Raw genomic sequence first — 6,000 nt, forward strand, 5'->3', positions numbered from 1 at the left:
GTGTGCGGACAACCTACTAATTGCAGAGGTTCGCGAGTAAAAGCATTTGTATGATTCGGCCGATAAAGACCACTGGGATCAGAATGCTATCAAATATCAATAAGACGTTTTTCCTCCTTGATGAGCTTATCTATGTTGCATAAAATTGGATTCTGTACTTCTGTGATAGTATGAAGTTGCCTGTATGCCGTTGACACATTTTGTTGCCCCCTGTAGTCTTGGAGAAGATTGGTTTCACCATGGGGGCAAGTCACACAGAGCTGTGTTGAGCAGCACGAGTACACATTTAGAAAAACATGTGCCGGATATCTCGTTTCCGCGTGGCAAGTTCAAAGTGTCAGGTATAAACCAATCTTTATACATCGGTGCAACTAACGGTCCATAAAATAGCAATCGTTTGATTAACTTATTTATAAACACCGGTGAAAAATGTCATGAGACTGAGATATGATAGCTTCTACTGTAAGTGATTAAAAAGAAAAAAATCCTAGGTAAAAAGCGCACTGGCTGTGCTAACACCAAGCTTAGATGTCAAGTAGGGGGCCGCAAAATACTGTGCTTTAATTGGTCCTTGGGCTGCAAGTTTGAGACCCCTACTGAAAGCTTTTATCGATTTAAGCAAAGATACAGATGCCCGAAATGTTTATAATTTTCATTGGAAAAATATCAGAATCTGTTTTAATTTCATTTACAGTAAAATCAACGGTCTTTTTCATAGAGTTGTAACAGAATCTGTCAACGATGGATTTTAATGACAAGTAGACTGAATTTGGATGCTGTCAGTAAAATCATTGAAACTTCAAACACTGTTTTTTTTTTCTTAATCAACACTGTGTTGATGTTGGTCAGTCCAGCTCGTGTCACACCAGAGTGGATAATAGACCAGAGGTGCAGGTGTGACCGTCTTCCTGCGTAGACTCGATTTTTGCTGTCTCAGCTTGGCATTCACTCGGCAGTCGCCGCTGCCAGGTGATCATGGTGGTTATTTAGTCTCAGTGCTAATATTGTGCTTGGCCGGTCGGGGAATCGTGTAAATGGCCAGCAGTCGAGCAGCCAAATGAAAGACTCACACACACAATGCCATTATAGACTAAAGGCTGTCACATGAATTGCATTTGCAGGCTTTCTAGCCAACGTTATGAGTGACTGGGTGCTTATGCTTTTACAATACAGTGGTACCTCTCCATACGAATTTAATTCATTCCAGGACCTGGTTTGTAAGTTGAAAGGGTCGTTTGTCGAGCGGTATTTTCCCATAAGAATACATTATAATTTGATTAATTCGTTCCACAGCCCAAAAACCTACGCTAAATCCTTAATAAATACTGCTGGAACAATTATAAATAGCAATTAAACATATCAAAACAAATAATCATACAAGGGACAATCAAAAAGTAATGCACTGAAGTGCATTGCTCGTACAGGATTTTACCAATCTTGTTTATATTTGGCACAAACATGATAGGACACACCTTTTTGCGATTGTTATATGTTTTTCTTATTTTCAGATTTTTAAAGCTTAAACTAGCTTCCAAAATGGCTGCCCTTCTTGAAGCTCGTCAGAAACGGAGCTGTAATCGAATTCCTTGTTGCAGAGGGAGAAACCCCTCTGAGGATTCACAACGGCTGGAAAATGTCGACAAGGATGATACAATAGACTATATTACGGTAAAAAGATGGGTACAGCGATTTAAAAACAGTATTGAAGACTATGAAGAGGTGGGTAAAGCCAGCATAGCCAATAAACCCCGTCGAGGTCGCCCATCCACCTCTGTCAATCCTGACAACAAAACTTATGCTGATGAGTTAGTTTAAGCTTTAAAAATGTGAAAATAAGAAAAACACATATAACAATCGCAAAAAGGTATGTCCTATCATGTTTTAAGGTATGTCCTATCATGTTTGTGTCAAATATAAACAAGATTGGTAAAATCTTGTACGAGCAATGCACTTGCGTGCATTACTTGTTGAATGCCCCTCATTAATACAAATTTTAATAACTATACTAATATAATAATGATAATAATAGTAATGAAACAAATCGGATTCTAATGTGGCGGTTGTGTTTTGCATTCTGTTCCTGAACGCACTGTGTGTCTGACGAGGGAGAGAGAGGTGCGGTACAGTGGGAAATTTTTACTTTTTTTTCATGTTGTTGTTGGCGTTGGCTACAGCGGACAGTGGCCATGTTGTGTTGCAAAGGCTCTGTATAAATGATTAAAAACCTGACGAAGCTGGCAACTTCCTTGCCGATGTTACAATAATAATATTAATAATAAATCAGAAAAATAAGTGTCACCTTAACTGATAGACAAATCTGAGCAAAATGACCGCAAGTACCCTGTCCGCCATTGCTGAGGTGTACTGCCCGCAGCACACAGCCAACAGCAACTAACGATGCTGTTTACACTGACTGACGCAAACACCCCATTAATGGCGGCCAAACCCCAGAGGGCGGCGTACACAAATCTCTTCTCGGATTAGTCAATAGAGACTAGCCAACAGAGGTCGGTGGAAAGCGGCCATATTGTGTAGCCCAGGAGTGTCCAAACCGGTCCTCAAGGGGCGCTGTGAGTCCTGGTTTTTGTTCCTACCAATCGAGCACAGACAGTTCAATCCAGGGGTCGGCAACCCAAAGTGTTGAAAGAGCCATATTGGAACAAAAAAAAAAAAACAAATTCTGGAGCCGCAAAAAATTAAAAGCCTTGCTTCAGCCTTATAATCAAGGAAACACATGCTGTATGTATCTACAGTTTATTAGCTTTATTAGCCTACTATCAAAATGCCTAAGTTAGCTACAAATAGCCTACATAATGACCCTTCATGATAAAATGTTTATTTTCACTGCAGTGCATCCTATAGAGCAAAGGTCGGGAACCTTTTTGACTGAGAGAGCCATGAACACCACATATTTTTACATGTAATTCCCTGAGAGCCATACAATATGTTTAAATCTAAAACTAAAAGTAATGTGTGCATTTTATGTAATGTCAACACTTTCAATCTACAATAAGTCTCTGAATTTTTTTAATAACATTGTTATGCTGTTGCTAATCAATGATGAGTATTTCTTACCATTAATGCGATTGCTGACGGTTTTGTAGTCAGGTTGAAACTTGGTGAGGTTGAGTTTCATATAGGCATTGAGAAACTGAGGATGCGTCTCTTTTCATATTCGCGAAGAAGTGCCACGAATCCTGTTTTTCCCCACCACGAACAAAGCACCATCAGTGCACACCGAAACAAGTTAATCCACCATAGATTTTTTTCTTTAGGAAACTCAATGAAGGACTTGAATAAATCCTCCCCTCTCGTTATCCCTTAATAGTCAAAACCTTGCAATCACGTTGAACTGGGATAAATTGCTTATGTCTGTTGACTCATCCAAAGCGAGAGAAAAAAATGGTGATGCATTTGTGTCCTTCACTTGCGTTGCCTCAGTTTGACATCATGATGGTACGATCGTGAACAGTTCTTGCCGACACTTTATCCTGTCCATTCCTACTGAAAACTACTCCTCGTCTTTTTTTCGTTTTTGTCCATCTTCTCAAAAGGGTTTCTAAAATTAGCTGACAACACGCAAAACAAAACTGAAAACGAGGTAAGTTTACTTCCTGATCTCACTCTTATGCGCACATCGGCCGCTATTTTCGACAGCAAAATACGGAAACCCCCCTTGAACAGTGTCTCTGGCTCATTTGCGTTGCCTGTGCGATTGATAGATACAGTTTATCACAAAAGTGAGTACACCCCTCACATTTCTGTAGATATTTAAGTATATCTTTTCATGGGACACCACTGACAAAATGACACTTTGACACAATAAAAAGTAGTCTGTGTGCAGCTTATATAATAGAGTTAATTTATTTTCCCCTCAAAATAACTCAAAATATCACCATTAATATCTAAACCCCTGGCAACAAAAGTGAGTACGCCCCTTAGAAACTACGTAAATCCCTAAATTTCCAAATTGAGTACTGCTTGTCATTTTCCCTCCAAACTGTCATGTGACTCGTTACAGGAGTGCTGTCAGCATTGCTGCAGAGATTGAAGAGGTTGGGGGTTGTTAGTTAGCTGTTAGTGCTCAGACCAGACGTCGCACTCTACATCAAATTGGTGTGCATGGCTGTCACCCCACGAGGAAGCCTCTTCTGAAGACGGTACATAAGAAAGCCCGCCCGTCTCATCAGACCATAGGACATGGTTCCAGTAATCCATGTGCTTTGTTGACATGTCTTCAGCAAACTGTTTGCGGGCTCTCAGATTTGTCTGTGAGCCAGATGCAGCTGTCAAAAGAGCCAGATCTGGCTCGCGAGCCATAGGTTCCTGACCCCTCGTTTAACCAATGATGTTTCTGCTAAAACAAGCAGTACCTGACTGTAATCAAATGATTACACTTGTAAGACACCAGTTTGGTTAAAAGGTCTTGTCTTATTTTGTTGGAATGAAATCCAGCACCCGCTGTGGCCCTATGTGTAATAGTTTGGACACCCCTGGTCTAGCCAATTCACTCACACGTACACCACGCTCAATTTTTTCTATCATCTCCTTCTTAATTTGAATGGTAAGCGTCACCTTTTTCCTATTTTCACCAGCTGCATTAACCTTCTTGGGACCCATGTTGAGCTTTCTCACAAGAAAATCCAATGTGCGTACGTCTTGCGGGAAAACAAGGAAATTGCGACGCTGTCGCCATATTTCGAGCATGTCATCATATGTCGAGACAAATAACAGGTCAAATTTTACGTCGGATCTCGAAAGGATCGTGTGTCGTTGCAATCATATGTCGAGGTACCACTGTATTATTATTATTTTTTTTAATTTATGATACACTACAAGGAAAAAATATGTGAAGCCTTTGGAATTAAAAAAAGAAGAAAAAGCTCTATAAATTTGTCATAAAATGTGGTATGATCATCAAATCATGAAAATAAACCCAACAGTGCCTAAACTAATACCACACAATTATGTTTTCATATTTTTTGAGGCGCTGTGGCATGGCCTCAAGACTGATCTTCACACCAGACATCCCAGGAATTTTGCTGAACTGCAACAGTTTTGTAAAAAGGAATGGTCCAAAATTCATCATGATGGTTGTGCATCTACAACAGAAAACATTTGGTTATGATATTACCGGGACTTAAAAAGAAAGATCCAATCCAAAGGTTCATTTACTTTTATCTCCTTGTCCTATGAAACAATAATAACCGTTTAAAGGTTAATTATTAATACTGCAATGAAACATACATTTATAGATAATTACAATAGTACCTTTACATACAAGTTTAATTTGCTTCGTGAACAAAGTCGTACATCAACATTTATGACAGGTGTAGGTCAGTGGTGAGGTGTGTTTTGGGACAGATGAGTTTACATTGGCAAAGCGACTGGATAAGGGATCAGTTGTGAGCCTCTTTTTGTTTGCAATCGTGATGGATAGACTGACAGCTGAGGTAAGACTAGAATCCCACAGGAACATCATGATTGCAGATGACGCTGTGATCTGCAGTGAGAGCATTGAGCAGGTGGGAGAACATTTAGAAAGGTGGAGGATTGCACTGTAAAGGTTAATTAACATGAGATTGTATGTGAGAAAGTCAGTGTTATTATTGAAAATGCAATTATTCCAAAGAATGTCAGTTGTTTTTCCCAAATATTTTCATGTGTGTTTACAGCTTCCAATTAGACATGTGCCGATTACCTGTTTCAAGCTATACCGTGGTATGAAAACGTCATTTAAAAACAGTAAAAATTTTCCGTCATACTGTCCCTAAGGTATTAGCTATTTTTTATATCCCAAAAATGCAGGGCGAAATCCCTCGCTTGCAGCTGCAAGGCTCAACCCTACCCCACCGGTTATTGCTCAGTGTCAGTGTATTAACTGTGCTACACGATAGCTGGAGGATGTTAAACTCCTAAACTTTTTCCCCCATCGAAGAAAACAAAGTCGCTGGTATGGGAATACTTCGCCTACAGAAAATTTACAGACGGCCGCGATTT

This window comes from Corythoichthys intestinalis, chromosome 11 (genome assembly GCF_030265065.1).
Source record: "Corythoichthys intestinalis isolate RoL2023-P3 chromosome 11, ASM3026506v1, whole genome shotgun sequence".
Taxonomy (NCBI): domain Eukaryota; kingdom Metazoa; phylum Chordata; class Actinopteri; order Syngnathiformes; family Syngnathidae; genus Corythoichthys; species Corythoichthys intestinalis.